The sequence below is a fragment of the Rattus rattus genome, chromosome 7, assembly GCF_011064425.1.
Source record: "Rattus rattus isolate New Zealand chromosome 7, Rrattus_CSIRO_v1, whole genome shotgun sequence".
NCBI lineage: Eukaryota > Metazoa > Chordata > Mammalia > Rodentia > Muridae > Rattus > Rattus rattus.
The window spans coordinates 64,064,457-64,072,908 of NC_046160.1; the positions used below are offsets into that span (position 1 = coordinate 64,064,457).

Below are 8,452 nucleotides of genomic sequence, written 5' to 3' on the forward strand. Positions count from 1 at the left end.
TTTTTAAAACTCAATTTACATACCTCAATTGTGTCAAAATCTGGTCTTACATTCTTGTTTTTGCTGCTTTTAATATGCAAGCTTTTGCAGTTTCTGGCCAAATTTCTTTTATTACAGCAAATATCCTAAAAGCAATTTTTATTTAGTACTTAGCTATATTTGATTATAGCTATCCATCTTGGCTATTTTTTTTTCTTGTCAATTATGAATGGCTTCAGGTCAGTCTAGCACATTAACTGTGTTTCTATTAACACAGTGATCCTTGAATTACTGAATCTTCAAATATCTTATCAACTTCTCCCCTGACTGTAATAATTTTAGTTAACACACATCAAGGCTTAGCATATTTAGGGCTTCTTCAGTAACTCATTCAGCCCTTGTAGTAACATGGGTAGATAGGTTTCAACACTACAAATGCACCCGTTTGAAAAAAGTAGACAAGGCATTTTTTTTAAATGTCAAGAACAAATGGCTAAAAAACACAGCAGAGGCAGGATTTGAAATCAAATTGCTGTACTAGAAAGATCACTTGTCAGTCACTGCTACAGGACACTTACACCAGAACTCTCTTCTTACATAGGCCTCATCTATTTAGAAACTCTGTGGAGGTGATCTGACTCATACTATTCAACTTTTCATCCTGCGAAAATGACGATTCAATGTCCATTCACATATGATTTCTATTTGGATAACCAAACGAGGGTCTTATTAAGCACTACGAAACATTCCTTTATATTATAAAGTATTACTGTGGGGAAAAGGGGGATACTGAGAACATCGGTAAATTAAGAAATGTAATTTACCCCCCACTAGAAGCATTGCAAGTGTGACTGCTGTGTCACATGTCTTTCAGTATGCGACACAAAAGAAAGGCTATGTCTGTACTAAGTGTTCTGACCTATGAACATCTGAGTGATTTGTAGCCTAACACTCCCTGGAAAAAAGTGAGACTCAGATGACCACCACTCCAGTGTCACACAGGCCCAGCGCCATAATGCATGAGCAGAGTAGAGCACTCTAGTGGTTGCTCCTGAGGTAACTCCAGATACTTAGATACCCTTGGTACCACTAAAAGGAGCAAGTAAGTGGTGCAGAAAGTGGAAAAGAAAGACAAACAGAAGGGTACAATGAAGAGAGGCAGAACTAGAGACTGAAGGGTAGTCAGGAACAGCCTGATGATGGCACCTGGGACCATATTGGGGTCCTAGACAGTGCTTCTACTTGGGACCCACATCTGGGTTCATGACCATGCAGCAGTAGAGATCTGTTACCATTGGTGAATGGGCAGGCCGACCTCCCTGGTCTAGGCTGCCACCACAAACATGGTGATGTCTGAGAGCTATGCAAAACTGACCCCACCCCTGAGCATTACCGGAGAGCTGGCCTTCAGGCGTGAGAGAAGAGCTGACCTCACCCCTACCTACTCAGCTGCAGTACTCTGGAGAGCACATATTGGAAGCTGCAGGTAAACAAGCAGTGCTGAGGATACCAAGCAGGAATGAGTAAGCAGGCCCTACCAATCATCTCCTGTGCAGTGGCATGAACAAGGGAGACATACCCTCTTCCCCTTCACCCATCACATACTGTACCAGGCCATGAGATCAGGTGAGCTGGCTCTGACTCTCGCAAGCTGCAGCATTCAGAAGAGTAGGCCCTTCACCTCTTCTGGACAGAATAGACCCTAGTAGTAAAGCTGGCACCAAGGATGTGAATGTGGGAGAGTTGGCTCCACCATTTGTCTGCTGCTCAGTGACATGGGCAAAGGAAAGATGTCTCCATGCCCCTCACTTCTTGTTACCTGTGGCAGTCAGGAAAGTTGGCCAGGAGGTTATCAGAGGAGGAGAGGAAGAGCCCCTCAACTGCTACAGTACTTGGGAGAGCAGGCCCTGCACTTAGCCTGGACAGTAGGATAGAGCTGGCCCTGGTTGTGGGTTACAGGTGAACTGCTCTCCAAAGCCAGAGAGTGGGAGAGCCATCGGATTAACCAGCTCAGATCTCTCTCAGGGCCAGATCAAGGACTTTGAATTGGACAACCCTAACATCTAGTCTATCAATGAACTATTTTTAATAAGTGCATGAAGGGGCCAGTTCTACAGATCAAAAACTGCAGGATCTCCATGGCACAGGCCAAAAACGGACTGTCTAAGAAGAGTCCCAATGAGGTCCCAATGTTGCTAAAGTAGCAGAAGCCAGAGGCCTCCTACCAGAAGAACCAGTCATATCAAGACACTTGCAGGCAAAGAAGTGTGGACATAGGGGTATAATGTGAGATACACTATACCACACTACAGCTTCCTCAAGCTTTTTTTCTTTTATGGGGAAAGTTTAGGTATGAGGGGAGGGGAAGATGTGTGGTATTGAGGTGCATGGTGAGAAAAATCACACAGAATCAATAAAACGTTAAAAAAAAATGTAATTTTCAGGGACTTCATGATGCAATTCCTGCAGTGTTGTCACCCCTGGTAGATGGGGCTTTTGTGTGAAGCATCTTGTTTTAATTCACCCATGCTCCTGAGAATAAAAGCATTTTCTCAACTTGAAATAAACAATTTAAAGCTCCAGGTTCCCGTGTGAGTCGTATCTTGGCAAATCAGAGCTGTAGAATGAATGGACACATTTTTCTACAGCTACCTGGTAGAAAACTGTCATAAAGGTCTGAAATTTTCAACTTTAAGATCATTTGGAGAACGAACAGGAAAACATACCTGCTCCCTAGTCTAAATTACATATGCAATCATTGTACAGTGTCTTAGGCAGAGGCATCACCAATAACACCTGAAACAAACAGCTGCCAAAAACCTCACTTCTGCTGGTGCAAAGCCTAAGATGTTTTACTCTGAAGAAGATAAAGTAGCTTGAAAATTCCTAAACCAAACTAGTGAAATAAAAAAAAATGCAATTGAGAAAATTAAAGATAAAAATATCTAACCATATTTAATAAAATTGAAGATAAAAATAATCTATGTTTATAATCATATACCACGGTATTCTTAGCCTACATGAGAAAACCTCTCCTTGTAGTGAAGGGTGGTATATACAGAGACACATGGCTACTGAAGACATTGAGAATAAGTGAGAGTTAAGGACGCATTCCTAAACAAGATATTACCCAAGCTCAGGCTAAGGGAACGTTTCAGAGAAGTGGACCGAAAGAATATAAGAGCCAGAAAATAGGAAGAAAGGCTGTACACGACCATCTTCCAGTCAGAACATGGCTGTTGTAATTATAAATTCATAGCAGCTGTGGTTACCTGCTTTGGGACTGGGCACAACTGGCTCTTATGGATGACTAATCATGGATAGGGTAAGAAGAAGATGAGACTATACCCATCCCTGCTCAATTCAAGGGAAGCGGTGTCACTGTCTTCATTTGTGTAGCCACTAGTGACACTACCAGGGTCCAATGGATACTTTCAAACCTGTGAACATAGAGATAGCCCAGGTTATACTTGGAGGTTCATAAAATTGACCCGAAAGCCATGATATGAGAAAGAGATTTCTAGAAAAGAGGGAAGAGGAGATGTGTAAAGAAATTAAAAGGGTAGGATGAGAGCAATCATGATGCCCTACATACATATTTGACATACTCACAGAATAAAGTTATTTTTCTAAATCTCATTTCCAATAGCATCAAGAGCAAAATACATAGGAATAAAACTTGAAAAGAATGTAAAATATCCCTTTGAAAAATTTAAGATATTGAAGAATAAATTAAAGAGAGAACTAGAAGAAGGAAAGATTCCCCTCCTCATGAATGGCAGAATACTGTAAAAGAGTGACATTACCACAAACGTATGGATCACAAACCAAACGAAATTCTAATGCGGTTTCCCACACAAGTAGAAAAGGTGAGCTGGTCTTTCCTAGAGGTAGGCACAGGGACATTCAGACCTGAAAACATACATAATAGGTGACATTATATGAACCAAACAGGTTATATTTACAAATATATATGAGTATATGCATGTAATAATAATTAGGGAAAAGGAGGGCCACAAATTTAAAGAAGAATGAAAAAGGGTATATGGGAGAGTTTGGAGAGGGAAAAGGAAAGGGAAATGTGCTGCAATTATATTATATTGTCAAAAAATTAAAACTTTAAACTAAGTAATTCAAAATTGTGTATAGAAGCAAATGTATCTCAAAAGAATCAAAATAGAAAAGAATGTAAATAGAAAGAATAATCCTAGAGTTATCATGCCATCTGGTCTCAAATTATACAAGACACAGAATAGCAAAAACTGTAAGGTAATGGCAGGAAAGCAAGACATGCAGACCTATGGACAGCATGGAGGACTCAGAATAAATCCAGCACAGTTAGAGGTTCACTTTTTGACTAAGTTATCAAAACACACATTAGGGGAAAAAACAGCGTCTTCTACAAATAATAGTACTGGGAAACGTGGATCTGTCAACCAAGGAGTAAAAGTCTATCTATATCTCTCATGCTGCACAAATATCAATTTGAAATGAATCAAAGTTCTTAATTTAAAATCTGAATATTGAAACTATTAGATGGAAACATAAAGAAAACACTTCAAGAGGGAAGCATAGCAAGGACTTTCTGAAAGGAGCTCCAGTAACACCGGAAATAGCCCCACGGAATAACAGATGGGACTACGTAAAATTAAGACGCTACTGCACAGCAAAGGAAACATTCATCAGACTGAAGAGACAACTTACAAAATGGGAAACAATCTTTATCAGCTATACCTTAGACATGAGAATTTTTTAGGATACATATTATATAAAATTTCTACTAATCTATGTGCATATGTACATATATCATGACAAAATTTAAACAAAAAAAATCCAACTTATCAAATTCACCATAGTCAGAAGTCTACCATCAAGAAAATGAGGGATGATAAATGTTGGTGAGGATTCAGAGGAAGAGGAAATTTAATTATTATTGATGGAGATGTAAATTCATGTAGCCATCATAAAAATTGATAGAAGTTTTTCAAGAAACTAAAAACATAACATGTGTATATCATTCTTGAGTATGTATCAAAAGTAAATCTAAATTATTATTCCAAAAAGATATTTGTCATCCACATTTATTGCTTCATTATTCAAAATACCTAGAAAGTGGAGCAAACCTCCAGATCCATTAACAGATGAATATACAGAAAGAGAAAAAAAAAGAACCCAATGTATAAATATAAAATTTAACTTTAACTAGAAAACATAAGATTATTAAATTGATAGAAAAATGTATGCAGCTGGACAGCATTGTGTTAAACAGTGCCATGGTTTGCTTTCTAGAGCTGTGATCACAACCAAAAGCAACTTGGGGATTATAAAGCTTATTCTATATTCCATCAAGATGTGAACTCAGGGTAGGAACACAAGATTGGAACATGGAAGCCAAGTCTGAAGGGATTCTCCCTATTGACTTGCTCTTCATATCTTTCTCAGTTTGCTTTCAGATATAACTCAGGACCACCTGCCCAGTAGTGGCACCGCCGCCAGCTGTCTGGGCCCTCATTAACTAAGAAAATTTCCTGCATACTTTCCTACAGACCAATCTGATGGGCACACCTTCTCAATTGAGTCTCCATCTTTACAAATGACTCTAGCCCATGTTGAGTTGACAAAATGCCACTAGCACAATTGACCTTTTGTCAACATGATACACCAACATATATGACTAATAACCATGACCTTCCCTTTCTTAATTTTCTACACGGTCTCATTAATATCACATAAAGCATAACTCTAAAAGCTCCAAAGTCTTAACAATTTTAGAGACTTCAAAAGTTAAGTTCTCTTTAAAGATTCATTCGCCTTATTTTTTTTATTGTTGGAAATGTTTTATTTACATTTCAAATGTTATTCCCTTTCCCAACTTCCTATCCATAAGCCCCCTATCTCATCCCCTCCCCCTTCTTCTATAAGGTTATTCCTCTCCCCAACAGTCCCCCTTCCTGCCTTCCCTCCCTGACATTCCCCTTCACTGAGGGGTCCCAACCGTGGCAGAACCAAGTGCTTCTTCTTCCATTGGTGCCCAAAAAGGCCATCCTCTGCTACATATGCAGCTGGAGCCATGGGTCTGGCCATGTACATCTTTGGGTAGTGGTTTAGCCCTTGGTAACTCTGGTTGGTTGGCACTGTTGTTCTTATGGGGTTGCAAGACCCTTCAGCTACTTCAATCCTTTCTCTAATTCCTCCAATGGGGACACTGTTCTGAGTTCAATGGTTTGCTGCTACCATTCTCCTCTGTATTTGTCATGCTCTGACTGAGGCTTTCAGTAGAAAGCTATATCAGGCTCTTGTCAGCATGCAATTCTTGGCTTTATCAATATTGTCTAGCTTTGGTGGAGATTATATATATATCTATATCTATCTATCTATCTATCTATATCTATATCTATATCTATATCTATATCTATATCTATATCTATATCTATATATATTCTGAATGGCCACTCCTTCAGTCTCTGCTCCAAACTTTGTCTCCATATCTATTCATATGAATATTTTTGTTCCCCCTTTTAAGAAGGAGTGAAGTGTCTGCACTTTGGTCATCCCTCTTCTTGAGCTTCGTGTTGCCTATAGATTGTATCTTGGGGAATTTGAGCTTTTGCACTAATATTCATTTATCAGTGAGTGCATACCATGTGTGGGTCTTTTTTGGTTTTGTTGTGTTGTTGTTTTCTGTTTGTTTGTTTTTTGAGTGTTTTTTTTTCTCTGTGATTGGGTTACTTCACTCAGGATGATATTTTCCAGTTCCCTCCATTTGCCTATGAATTTCATGAAGTCATTGTTTTGATAGCTGAGTAGTACTATTGTGTAAATGTACCACCTTTTATGTATCCATTCTGTATCCTTCTGTTGAAGGGCATCTGGGTTCTTTCCAGCTTCTGGCTATTATAAATAAGGCTGCTATCAACATAGTGGAGCATGTGTCTTTGTTGTATGTTGGAATATCTTTTGGGTATATGCCTAGGAGTGGTATAGCTGGGTTCTCAGGTAGTGCAATGTCCAATTTTCTGAGGAAACTCCAGACTGATTTCCAGAGTGGTTGTACCAGCTTGCAATCCCATCAACAATGGAGGAGTGTTCCTCTTTCTCCACATCCTCTTCAGCATCTGTTGTCACCTGAGTTTTTGATCTTAGCCATTCTCATTGGTGTGAGGTCTAATCTTAGGGTTGTTTTGATTTGCATTTCCCTGATGACTAAGGATGTTGAACATTTCTTTAGGTGCTTCTCAGTCATTCCATATTCCTCAGCTGAGAATTCTTTGTTTAGCTCTGTACCCCATTTTTAATAGGGTTCATTCTCCTTAAAAGTTTAAACAACTAACTGTGGGCTCTAATAGACTGAAAATTAAGCTCTGGACTTACCATCAAGGAGAGAACCATTGCACAGTTTGGAAACATATTAAAGCAAAAACACATTCCAATGGCGTAAGATTTGAAGTTCTTTCAAAATATTCTGAGCCTCCTAGGACTGGGGCAGTTCCATTTCTCTAGCCTTTCCCTCCTTAGCACACAGAGGTTGACTGATAGGCTCAACTCATCTCCCCCTCATCTTTGTCATTGTCTTTAGTGGGCATTCTCTGACCCTGACATCTACAATAAGCAGGAGTTTCTACTGTTACTGTTGTTGTGCCTTGACTAATGGCCTCTCCTGGCTCTCAAATTCTAAACCTAAACTTCTCTACAACTCCTTCAATCCAGCAAGTCTCATGCCACCAATATAGGAAGTACATTGGAACTCTTACATACTTTCAGATTCAGAATTACATATGCCACACGATTTTTCATATGTATAATATCTATTCAAATATATTTTCCTGTGTTTATGTGTACGGTGTGTGTGTGTGTTTGTGTGTGTGTGTAAATAATAATCATGACAGAGGAAGAAAAAAATCTTAAAATAGGAAAATAGGGAAGTAAGGGTCTAATATAATTCACAGGTCATGAAATCAGGAAGGAATACTATCTGGGAGAGGAAAGGGAGCAGGAAAAGTATCCTGTGGGTTTGGGAGAGGCCTCCAGCAGAGAAGAATAAGGAGAAAGAAGTATGCTATGTGCATAAAACAAAAACATAACAAAACCTGTAAATTTGTATACTAGCCTCCAAAACAAAGCAAAGATGTGATTATGGTCATTTACACCTTTAATTGAATCCAGGAGGCAGAGGCAGGCAGAACTTTTGAGTTTAAGGCTAGCCTGTTTTACAAAGTGAGTTCTAAGAGCAATGCAGTGGGATACAGTCTCAAAAAGTCATATAAGGAAACAATTTACAAATAAAAGCTCCTAAAACACCATTACTATGACATCATTTTACACAGCACTGTGTCGATTAGCAAAATAAATTATATTGTTAGCTTTTATAACTTATATATATACACCCATACTCAAAGATTATCATAAAAATAAAATATTTTGTCACAAATATTATTGTAAAAAGTATTCAAGTGCTTAAAAATAATGTAATTGC

The 8,452-nt window shown here is 38.7% G+C and overlaps 1 non-coding gene across 1 annotated transcript; it reads left to right on the plus strand.

The window, feature by feature from the left end:
• The first annotated feature begins 802 nt into the window (after positions 1 to 802).
• LOC116906464 lies at positions 803 to 932 on the plus strand. The gene has a single exon (XR_004388719.1). It is a non-coding gene; the product is annotated as a small nucleolar RNA SNORA17 (small nucleolar RNA).
• The last annotated feature ends 7,520 nt before the right edge of the window (positions 933 to 8,452 follow it).